The sequence below is a fragment of the Pinus tabuliformis genome, chromosome 3_1 (assembly GCF_031772625.1).
Source record: "Pinus tabuliformis cultivar Carrire ecotype Pingquan chromosome 3_1, CPIR1, whole genome shotgun sequence".
In the NCBI taxonomy this organism is placed as follows: domain Eukaryota; kingdom Viridiplantae; phylum Streptophyta; class Pinopsida; order Pinales; family Pinaceae; genus Pinus; species Pinus tabuliformis.
Genome location: NC_142301.1, coordinates 909,716,662 through 909,728,390, shown reverse-complemented (window position 1 = coordinate 909,728,390; position 11,729 = coordinate 909,716,662). Strand labels below are relative to the sequence as shown.

At 34.9% G+C, this 11,729-nt stretch overlaps 2 pseudogenes; both read left to right on the top strand.

Annotated features, from left to right (window-relative positions):
• Positions 1-1,568: 1,568 nt before the first annotated feature.
• On the top strand, positions 1,569-2,296 carry LOC149190598 (acetyl-CoA acetyltransferase 2 pseudogene; annotated as a pseudogene).
• Positions 2,297-2,525: 229 nt separating this feature from the next.
• On the top strand, positions 2,526-3,192 carry LOC149190597 (cell division topological specificity factor homolog, chloroplastic pseudogene; annotated as a pseudogene).
• The last annotated feature ends 8,537 nt before the right edge of the window (positions 3,193-11,729 follow it).

Here is an 11,729-nt window from a genome sequence, read left to right as displayed (position 1 = left end):
TGCATGATTAAAGATTAGAAAACAACATACCTCTACTTACCCAAGAATGATGAACTATGCGATAGGAATGTAGCTGCTGCTGCTGCTGGATCAGGAAAATGTGACTGATGTTGTTGTTACTGGATCCTGGGAAATGAAGGAATCTGAACTGCTGATGTTGAATCATGGAAAAGATAAACGCTGAAAGTGGAACTGTGGTACTCTCATAGATCAGAATGCATACTGCTGTAATTGCTGAGGGAGTTGTGAAAAAGTGTATAGTCTTCACCCGCTACAAACCCGATGGTACAATTCTAATCATGCGAATGAATATGTTGATGTCGAGCATGAATAGAAATCATTGGATTACAGGCCATTGATGCATGCCGTTAACCAATGCGAGGCAACTCACCATTGATGTCAATGAGTGCCAAGGTACCCGAGTACATCTTGCGAAGTGCGAATGGATGTGCTGAAGTCGAGCCACTTGCAAGATCTGAAGATCAAGGGACATTGATGTATTCCCATGATCGTCAGCGAGAGAACTTGCCATTAAGGCATGCAAGCCTCTAGGTACTCAAAATGAACTCTAGTCTATTTCCCAGATAATGTGCTGATGTCGATGGGGAAAGATTTGTTGAAAGGCGGGCCTTAAGGAATCCCACATTAGTCAACGCCAGTTTGTACAAAAAGATTTGGTAGGACAAGCAGTGTGGATCAACATGGCGAGGAAAACAAGGCAATGTAATCATGAAAAGGGAATGAGTTTTATTCAAAAGGAAAACTAGAAGGCAAAAATAAACTGAAAAGGATAAAGGAATGTATGCGATTCAGAAAAATAGGCGTGACGCAAAAGGATTTTTGTGTAGTGGAAAATGTCATGATATGTGCAGTGAAGAATTAGTTCCTTCAAGCGTCCAATGATGCATGTTTCATTGTGATTTCGAAAAATCACTTTTGCATTAGATTGTCTTCACTCTGAAAAACTTAGCACCATTCCTGCATAAAAATTGTCACCTTTGTGTGCCATCTCCATCGATCATTCCTGTATGAAGTGACTCAAAAACAAATTATCTCATTTTCAAGAATTTATGAAACGTCCATTTTTTTAATTATTTTTCGAAGTTACACTAATTTTGGATGAAAAGGGTGTCGCATCGTAATGCTGAGCTTTCTGCATAAGCTTCTCGTTGACCTACACATAACACCAATCTCATTTCACTTGTTAGTATATGCATCCTAACTCTTGCCCACAAATTCACTTTAAAATAAATGATAAAATCCAACATACTTTTATTCCCCCCAACTAAAATTATTGCATGTCCTCATGCAATTTACTCATTGATTGTGCAATACTTTTTCAAAATGTTTTTATTGATTTGCAGGAAAATTGATTGAAAACATTTGAAAAGGCTTTTGTATTTCTTAGGGAACAAGTATTATGAATGAATGAGGGCAATTTTGTTTTTATTTTTATTTTTTTTATTATATTTTATATGTATATATATATATATATATATATTAATTATTAATAAATAACAAATTAAAAACAAAAAACAAAACTATTTTGGATATACACATAAAAGTCAGAATGGTCCAAGAAGTATTTTTTGGAAATGTTTTGAGTGCAAACCTGGGTCAAGCTCCTGCTAGACAGGCAGCACTGGGTGCAGGGATACCTAATTCTGTGGTATGCACTGCAATCAACAAAGTCTGTGCATCAGGAATGAAAGCAACAACGTTAGCAGCCCAGAGTATCCAGTTAGGAAGCAATGACATTGTTGTGGCTGGAGGCATGGAAAGCATGTCAAACGCTCCTTATTACCTCCCTGATGCCAGAAAGGGGTATCGACTGGGACACGGATCTCTTGTCGATGGAATGATGAAAGACGGACTCTGGGATGTTTACAAGGACATTGGCATGGGAGTATGTGCAGAGTTATGTGCAGATAATCATAACATAACAAGAGAAGAACAGGACAACCATGCAGTTCAGAGTTTCGAACGTGGAATTGATGCCCAAAACAGTGGTGCTTTTGCATGGGAAATAGTGCCGGTTGAGGTTTCTGGAGGTAGAGGAAAGCCTTCCACAGTTGTTGACAAAGATGAAGGCTTGGGGAAGTTTGATGCTGCAAAACTAAGAAAACTTAGACCAGCATTTAAAGAAGGTGGAAGTGTCACTGCGAGTAATGCTTCAACAATTAGTGATGGAGCAGCTGCGTGTCGACTACTAACCCACGATTTAGCCCCCTTAGCATTCTCCAGTAAACATATACAGATGACAGTGAGACAAGAAGTGTCGACTACTAACCCATGATTTAATCCCCTTAGCACTCTCATCAGGATAAGATGAATTCAAGCTCGGATTCTCATTACTCGCCAACCCTCATTCCTCAATCAATTTAACAAGTAAGCAATGGCATGGTCCACTTAATAGTTACAATATATAGTAGTAGTGACATGTACAGGGTTTAAATCCCATAACATAACGTACCATCGCTTGGTGATATATTTCTGTGGGATTACACTCTCCAATTTCAGTGAAAATGATGGCCTTTCCACCCACAACGACATCCAGCAGGCTGGTTATTCATCCTTTTGTATTGCTTCCCTGAAATCCTGCTTTATTCTCTAAGGTGGATAGATGCAAATATAGCACTTCATTTGTTCGTGACTGTCACTCCATGCTTCCACTGCAAACACCCATGCAATGGCATTTGTCATCAGGAAGATATCACCTAGGAAAGTCTTATCAATGTTATGGAGTTGGGGATGATGGTCTCTCCAGCGTTTCTATAACACAGGACATTGATGACTTTATCCGTAAAGCTGTAAATATGAGTTTTTTTTGAACAAATAAATTGGGCATGGAACATATTGTTTCCCAGAAAACTCAAGAGAACTTCAAATGTGGAGATAGCAAAGCAGAGACTGAAAATGATCCTCTTTTCTGACAGATGTGCTGTAACTAATGATGCAAAACGAAAAATCGTCAACAATATTGTGGGTGCACTCTCAGATTTTGTGGAGATTGACTCGGAGGATAAAGTACAGTTAAATGTTTCAACCGACCCAGATCTTGGAACTGTCTATTCTGTAACAGTGCTAGTTTGACGTGTAAAGCCACAGTATCAAGAGTACAATTATTTTTTTTTGAAGTCAAACCACCATCGATTTCATTCCCACCTAGACAAGAATATTCTTCCATGGTGATGCATCGCTACTTTATTATTGGCCCCAAGTGAAACAATGAACCTGGGAAATTTCATATTTAATTGTTTTTGCAGGTTTTGTCATCTAATTGCTTGCTGCAGGTTTTAGTATGGCTAGAAAACGCAATCAATTGCAAGCGAGACACAGTTTCAACTAAAAATGATTTGCAAATTAACAATAAAATCGATTAGGCAAAACATGAATTTATTTATTCCTGAAATTAGTCTAAATCATCCCTATTTTCTGATCCTCGAGATCGCACTAAGCGCGGAGGAGAGCATACTTATTCTAAGCAAAACTGAAAATGAAAGCAAAAACTACAAATGAAAGCCTACCTACTCTATACTAATTAAAAAAAAAATTAGTTACGTGTAATTAAACTTCCAATGAAGCCATTCACGTAGCAGTAACAACAATATATCCAGTAGCAATTTTTTACATGATGGATGAAAATATTCGAAAGTGAATGAGTCTAGTTGCTGTAACTGCAAATCAACTAAAAATAAATAAAAAGACGAATCTAATCTAATACTTACCTGGAACCATTGTTCGATAAAGCTTTGATAAGCACAATTTCTCTCACTTAGATCATGTTGTAACTCCTGTTCTTCTACTCCGATCTGCTGTTCTTCTTCCTCGATCTCCTATTCAAATGATTGTTCGCCATCAGATATGCAGGATTCTTCATATGTTGAATCTTCGTTTATTTCTTGGGGAGTAGTTGAACTGTCAATTCTTGTCAAGATCTCTTTTTCCAGGGAAGAAGAGATTCCGACTTCTGCAAGGATCTGAGTGAGTAGTTCCAAGCTGACACTCATTATAAAACCATGTGGAAAGAGATTCTAAAAACAAAAAAAAATCAGCACACTAAAAAAAAAAATTGAATTAAAAACAAAAGGACCACAGAAATAATCTTGAATTCAATACTCAATTAAACCCTCTTACAAGGACTGCTCATTAATTGAGTAATCGAATGCTTCAATTACAACCATGAACCATGAATTCATCAAACACTCTTCACAGTTGCGAAAATCAAACACACTTGCAGAAATTGAAATTCACACTTGCATAAATGTAAACACACCCTACATGCCCTGATCCATAAGAGGTCGAGCCCATTACGGTATCTTGAATGCGATGCGTAGGCTGTTCCCCACGTCTTACCGCCTCAACACCTCAGAGTTAGGAACATATCTAAACACACTTGCATGAAAAATCAAACTAAACTTCAATCCATCGTGCCTCCCCGGCAACGGCGCCAAAATGTTGGGTGAAAATATTACCGTTTAATTCTGTTGTAGTACTTACCCAACTATTTAATTTGTCAATCCGAGGTTCGTAGACTTACGAGACACATGCACTATATATGCAGGACTGAAGTGGAACTAATCTAATCTAAATTACTGAAATCGAATTAATCTAGGAAGGCATTGAAATACTAACTAGGAAAGTAGGAAATTGCATAAGGGGAAAGCAATACAACATGTGAAGAATTGAATGACAAATAACATATGTGAGTTCACAACAATAAATTTATCTCAAATTATATTACAAGAATCAAGTTACAAATCATGAAAGCATAAAAATGAAAAACTAAGAATTTCTTTCCATTATTCATTATTCCATTCCATCCTTCAAATGAAGAGAGAGCACTCTCTTATATACACGAGGAAGATAACCTTCTCATAATTACATATCCAATATTCTCTAAAGCACTCTCAACTAATTTCCCATTATTACAAGATATGATCCCACAAATCTCTCAAGCATTTTTAACTACTTTCCCATTATTACAAAATATGATCCCTTTGAATCCCCCACAAATCCCTCACATATCTTGGATAAGATATGCCAACCAAATCCTCCATGCTTTTCTCCTTAGGAATTGGATAAGATATGCCAACCAAATCCTCCACGATTTTCTCCTTAGGAATTGGATAAGATATGTCAACCAAATCCTCCATGATTTTCTCCTTAGGAATAGGCTTGCATAATTATCTCCTTAATATTGTGGAGGAGATATGGATAAGTCCCTTGGAATTGATTCTTCACATATTTCCTACACATCACAAAACTCACATATTCTTGAGATATATATAAAAATATGTATATTTTCTTATAATTAATCATAAATTCACTTGTAATACAAAAATGAATAAAATGGAAAATAAGAAGGTGAAACCCAAATGTATGTATGAAAATGACATGATAAAAGGTTAATGAGATGATGAAATGTAAGCAATAGTGAAGAAAAAGGTGGATGAAAATATGACATTTCTGAGTCCCAACACTCATTTGCTGTTAAATTATTATTTTCCGTTCAATTGAGATTCACTGTTCAATTAGGATTTTTGGTTCAATTGGATTTGCTGTTCAATTCAGATTTGCTATAGATTATCATTGCTGTGCAGTTGTTACAGTTCTCTTTGCTGATTGAGTGAGTTAGTTTTAATTCTATTTGAAGATTTCCAAGCGTGATTCTTTGCATTTGCATTCAGATTCATTTGATTTCGGAACAAGTTAAATAGAGTTGCATAGTGTGTTAAGAGTTATTTCTTCCACAGTTATTTCTTTCATCATTGTTTGAAGTGAGTTGAAGAAATAGTTATTAGTGATTGCAACAATTTATCATTAGATAACCTCTGAATTCACTGCACATATAGTGCTGACACTCTTGAGATAAAAAGACTTACCTTGGGTTGACAATTAATGTAGGAATTAAGACTGTTTGTAAAAATAGATCTTAGTGCACCAACAAAAAGCATCATTGAATGTACCATTTTTAAGATTGTCCTGTTCATTCTTTCAGCTACTCCATTCTGTTGGGGATTATAACACACAATTTTTTGATGTTTGATCCCATGCTGGCGAAGATAATTTTCAAATTCAATTGAAGTATATTATTTTCCATTATCAATACGAATATAGCCAATTTCAGATTGTGCATCATTTTCAATCCACGAATGAAAGTTCTTAAATGTTTCAAATTCTTCAGATTTTTTCTTCAATAAATAAACCCAACACATTCTGGTGTAGTTGTCAATAAATGTCATCATATATTCATTTCCATTTGCAGAAGGAATAGGCATAGGGCCACACAAATCATGATAAATGAGTTCAAGCTTTCTATGTGCTCTGGAATGAGAATCATGAAATGATTTTTTGTTGTGATTTCCTAAGATACAAGCATCACATATGTCAAATTCACTTGGAATGTGGACAACCAAATAAGGTAAAGCATGAATACCATTTTCTATTAGCAAATAATACACATTTATAATACATGGGAGTGACCATTGGATTCTATGTTCCAAGGTATTTTGGACTCCCTTTGACTAATTATCTTCCACACCATAACCCTTAGAGGATTAGGTGTCCAACATTCCCCCCCTTAATTTGAAGGGGGTATGTATGAGTCCAAAAAGAGAGTTGTAATATAAAATTTGCAAAAATGCATGGCAACACTAGGCTAAATGTGCTCTCTGAAATGTTGGTATAAGGGGGGTGGTTTAAGGATGATCACCAACACTGGAACACTTATTGCAGTTCCCAAAACTCTTCCAAGTCTGCCATGAAGCTGAGGTATTCTGCTAGAGGAAGTGATCGTGAAGTTTTGAAGAGGGAAACTTCCAACCTTGAAAGGGAGGTCTCACCCCACATAAAAATGGAGAACCTCAACCTAAAAAGGGAGGTCTCAACCTGTCATGGTTTAAGGATGACCACCAACTCTGGAATGCTTAATGAAATTCCTGGAACTCTTCCAAATCTGGAATGAAGCTGAAGTCTTATGCTAGAGGAACTATCTGCAATTTTTGAAGAGATGTTTCAACCCGCATAGATGGTTTAAGGATGATCATCAATCGAAGGCATGCTCGGGGGCATCTTTTTCTCTGGCAACAAATCTAAATCTGGTATGGCAGGTTATGGCTTAGGCTCGCTTGATGTGGCTTTATGACCATCACTCCCCCCCCCCCCCCATTAGATACAAGGTGAGATGATGGATAAAACTCAATTGCGAGACTGTTCTAGAACAAGTTCTAACATATGATTGAAATATATTCTTACCTATTGAAACCCATTACAAAGAAGTGATACATCCAAGATGAATATTTGTTCTTGCAGGAGGTTTGTTTTTGAAGCATTTGCTTAAAGAGTGAATGGGTTTTATGACAATGCTCACATGGATGAAGATCAAAACAATGATCTTATGGCCAACTCGGTCATAGTGTTGGCATTTAACAACTTTTGGCTGTGAATGTGGAGGAGTAGAATCTGGAACAGGTGAAGGTGAACCACCATGAAGAAACCCAACACTCTGAAATTTGATGGCTTTTGAGTAATTTGGAATATGAAAGGAAACCTCCTTATCATATCCAAGACATGTTCTGTGCTTATTATGGACAAGCTCTTCCCAAGGTATGATAATTGGCTTGGGAAGTGCAGACTAAATTTTTGCTTCTGCATGCAATTTTGCTACTTCATTGGGCATTGGATCTAAATTAACTATAACATTATTGAATTGTTGTTTATGGGAGTCTATTTCAATGTTCTGAATAGAAACAAGTTCAGAATCATGACTCCACTGTTGTAATTCTTCCCGCTGCAGTTGAGATTCAAGCTGCAAAAAATCAATTTGTTGTTGTGCATACTGTAGACAGGTATGAATTTCAAAAAGAGAGTCTTTGTTGATTTTTACTATGTTGTCATCAGTAGATAGAATTAGATTTCTTTATAAGTTAGGAAAATGATAAAGTTTGGCCATTTTCTCATCAAAGAAATAAATGCTCAACAATGAAGGTTGTCCAACTCAATGCAAAGCTTTAATAACAGGAAACTTTAATCACACTTTTCTATGCATTCAACGCACAAATGAAGAAAAACATTTAACACCAATGCAACACAAAAATGAATCAATGAGCCATACACAAAATTGATTGCTTTGTCTCCAATACAACCTTAATCTCCAGCACATATAACGCACATATTAAGAGCTTAAGTTTTCTAAGAATAGTTGGAAAACCGGTAACACAAAATCGATTGCTTTGTCTCCAATACAACCTTAATCTCGAGCACATACAATGCACATATTATTTTTCTTTGAAAAACGAAGGTTGTCAGAGTTCAAATGTCCAAATATAGCATGGCATAAAAGACTTGATGGAAGTGTACCTTCATCATAATGATAACTGTATGAAAATGTTTGTGCATGAGCAAAGGTTCCTTACAACTTTAGAAGTCTTTCTTCTTCTATCCCAGTCATGAAAAGTGAGTGATTTGATGCTTTCTAACCTCAACCTTTCCATATAGAGTAGAGGGACATAATATGGCAAGAAATAATGGTAGGGAATATGACAATGAATAGGAGTTACAAGAGTAGAGATTTGAATTGGGACCTGTTACTCTAATACGATGTCCGGCCAGGTTTGTAACCTCGAATCAAATTGTGTTTTGCATTAAGAGAGAATATGAATATATACAAGGAGAGGGAGACCATTGGGTTTCATCTCCCAATGTATCTTCGTCTTCTAACTTCCTTTATTTTTTTCTATTTATAATATTTACATAAGTTTTCCTAATCCCAAAGATTATGTGTCAACATTTCCAATCTGAAGTCTTTCTATTTATTTTCTTGTTGCATGAGCACACCCATAAGCCATAGGGGATTCACTTTATTAATTATCATTAAGAAGAGTCTTTTAGGTAGAAATCACATACGAGAAAATTTTTCCGACGTGTTTCGAACCAACTAGTGTGGTTCATCATCAGGACCAGATGAAGATGCAGATCATGGCACATGCTTAAATAAAGGGTGATGTAGAGACCAAAAGATCATATAACGGGTAGTTTATGAAAATTAATATTTTAGTAATGGTTATTAAGATCAAATAATATTCCTAGCACGAGTAGTTTAAGAATAATAATATTAGAATTTATAAATATAATCAAGATGATAATAATAATAATAATATTAGTATTAATAATATTAATTAAGAAAGATTGAAAAACGTAAACATTAATAAGAAACAAACAATCCAAGTCAACCAAATACAGGGAACAAAGTAAAAAATAAAAATAAATAAATAAAATAAAATAAATAAATAGGAGTCCTGGTTAATGAGTAAAGATCCTATAACAAAAATAATAATTAAAGGAAACTAAAATTAAAACAAAGAAATCAAAAGGGAGGGTAAAATTATTATTATTATTTTTTTAACGGCTAGTTTATGAAAAATAATATTTTAATAATGATTATTAAGATCAAATAATATTCGTATAACAACTGGTTTAAGAATAATAATATTATAATTTATAATAAATTTTAAAAATAAAATAAAATAAAATAAAATAAAATAATAATATATATATATATATATATATATATATATATATATTAAGAAAGAAGGAAAAATGTAAACATTAATAAGAAACAAACAATCCAAGTCAATGAAGGATAGGGAACATAGTGGGCCTAATGGTTAAAACATGTATTTCTTCCTAACAGGTCACATGTTCAAAACCAAATGGGGGTAGAGTATGTATGCCTTCATAGACTTAGTAGTCAAATTGCTGCGTGGAGGTGGGTCCCTTGTCCTACAAATGAGGTGGTCTCATACATCAATTTGGTGTCTGGCTTGGTGACCTTAAAAATGAATATATATATATATATATATATATATATATATATATATATATATATATATATATATATATATATATATATATATATATAAAGAAGAGTCAAGACGTGATTAATGAGTTAAGATCCTATAAAAAAAATAATAATTAAATGAGACTAAAATTAAAACAAAGCAATCAAAAGGGAGAGTTTTTTTTTTTAAAAGGTGAGAAAATGGATCAAAAGAATATTAAAATTAAATGCAAATGCCTATATAGAAACAAAAATTTCATAAATAGAAACTTCAAACCTTAAAAAATAAAATAATCCATGAACAGAAACAAACTAGGAGGACAAGACAGGAACCCAACTTCTGCTAATATTCCTACCATCGTCTCTATTTAAATTATTGGGCCTTTTTTTTATATTTCCAAGGCCTCTTTGAATTTATGATGATGGAAATGAATAACCTTAGCAATGACATGGGCTTCCTCAATGCAAACGTGATGCCTATATTTTTCTGCATGTTCTACCAAAGTAGAGGAGAGGGTCCTGCCATGCTTGATGTTAGTTGCATGCTCATAAATCCTTTGATTAATCGAGCGACCAGTCTCACAAATGTAGGGGTCCCACAAGAGCAAGGGATAACATAAATACCTTTCATATTTTTGGGGTCCATAAGGTCTTTAATGGATCTTAGGGAGCTTTAGATGGTATTTAGATGCCTAAAGGTTGAATAAACCTTATGCTTCTCTAGGATCCTCACAATCTTGTCTGGAAAGATCCCGGTCGGTGATATCATCTGTGACATCGAATATGGTATTAGAGACTTACCGGAAGTCACTAGGGATATCATCAAACAAGATTGTGTGGTTGTCCTTAGAAAGGCAAGGCCCCCAAGAACAACATCAACAAGCTTGAAATTGATGCTCTCAAATCCTTAAACAATAACAAGGATATTGTTGTTCTCAAAACTGACAAGGGTGGTGCTGCAGTTATTCTTGATAAAGAGGATTACAAGAGGAAGATGTTGGATCATATCGTGAATAACGAGAGCTACAATAAACTTAGTAAGGAACCATTGAAGGATATTTCCAAAAGTGTGGCTTTTGCTATAAATACTAGTAGCTTGATCAACTCATTCAGTCATAATCTCATTAAGAGTATCCTTCTTACCGCCAGAATCTATGGAATTCCTAAGATCCATAACGAAGGGGCCTCTCTGAGACCCATTGTCAACATGATAGGAGGGCCGACTTATCTTCTTGCTAAATATTTAGCAATGAAGCTTAAGCCCCTTGTAGGTAATACAAATTCCTTTGTCAAGGACTGTGGACTCCATGTTATGGAATCCTTGCCATCAAACTTCCTAATATCGATATTTGGAACATGGTGGGTCTTCAATCCAATGTTAGAGTCTATGAAATCATGACTAACATTTCTTTTGTTCTCATCATGAGAATCCTTTACTACCCTTTCGCCATTAGTAAGCATTTCTTGTAGCAACTTTGTCAAATCTATCTTCAAAGCTTCCATGTTTCCTTTAATTTTTGTTTCTATACCATCCATCTTAGCTTCCATTCCATTCTTTAAACCATCCATCTTAGCTTCAGTTACTTTTTGTGAGAGCGAAATTTTTTTCACTTGGTCCTGTAATTTTGATATATCATGTTGCATTTCTTCCTCTTCTTCATGTCTCATAGTAGAGATTTCAGGTTGCTTACTAGGTGTTTCTATTTTCTTTCTTCAGGTCATCAATGATTGATAATTATGCTTCAAAATTCCCTTTGAATCAATTCAAACTACTTTCTCAAACAAAACTTATGATTTTTTTTTTTTTTTTGCGCTTTGTATGAGCTTGATCTTGAAATGAATGTAACTCTATAATTTCATATCTCCAAGTTCTAAAATTTTGGCCTGT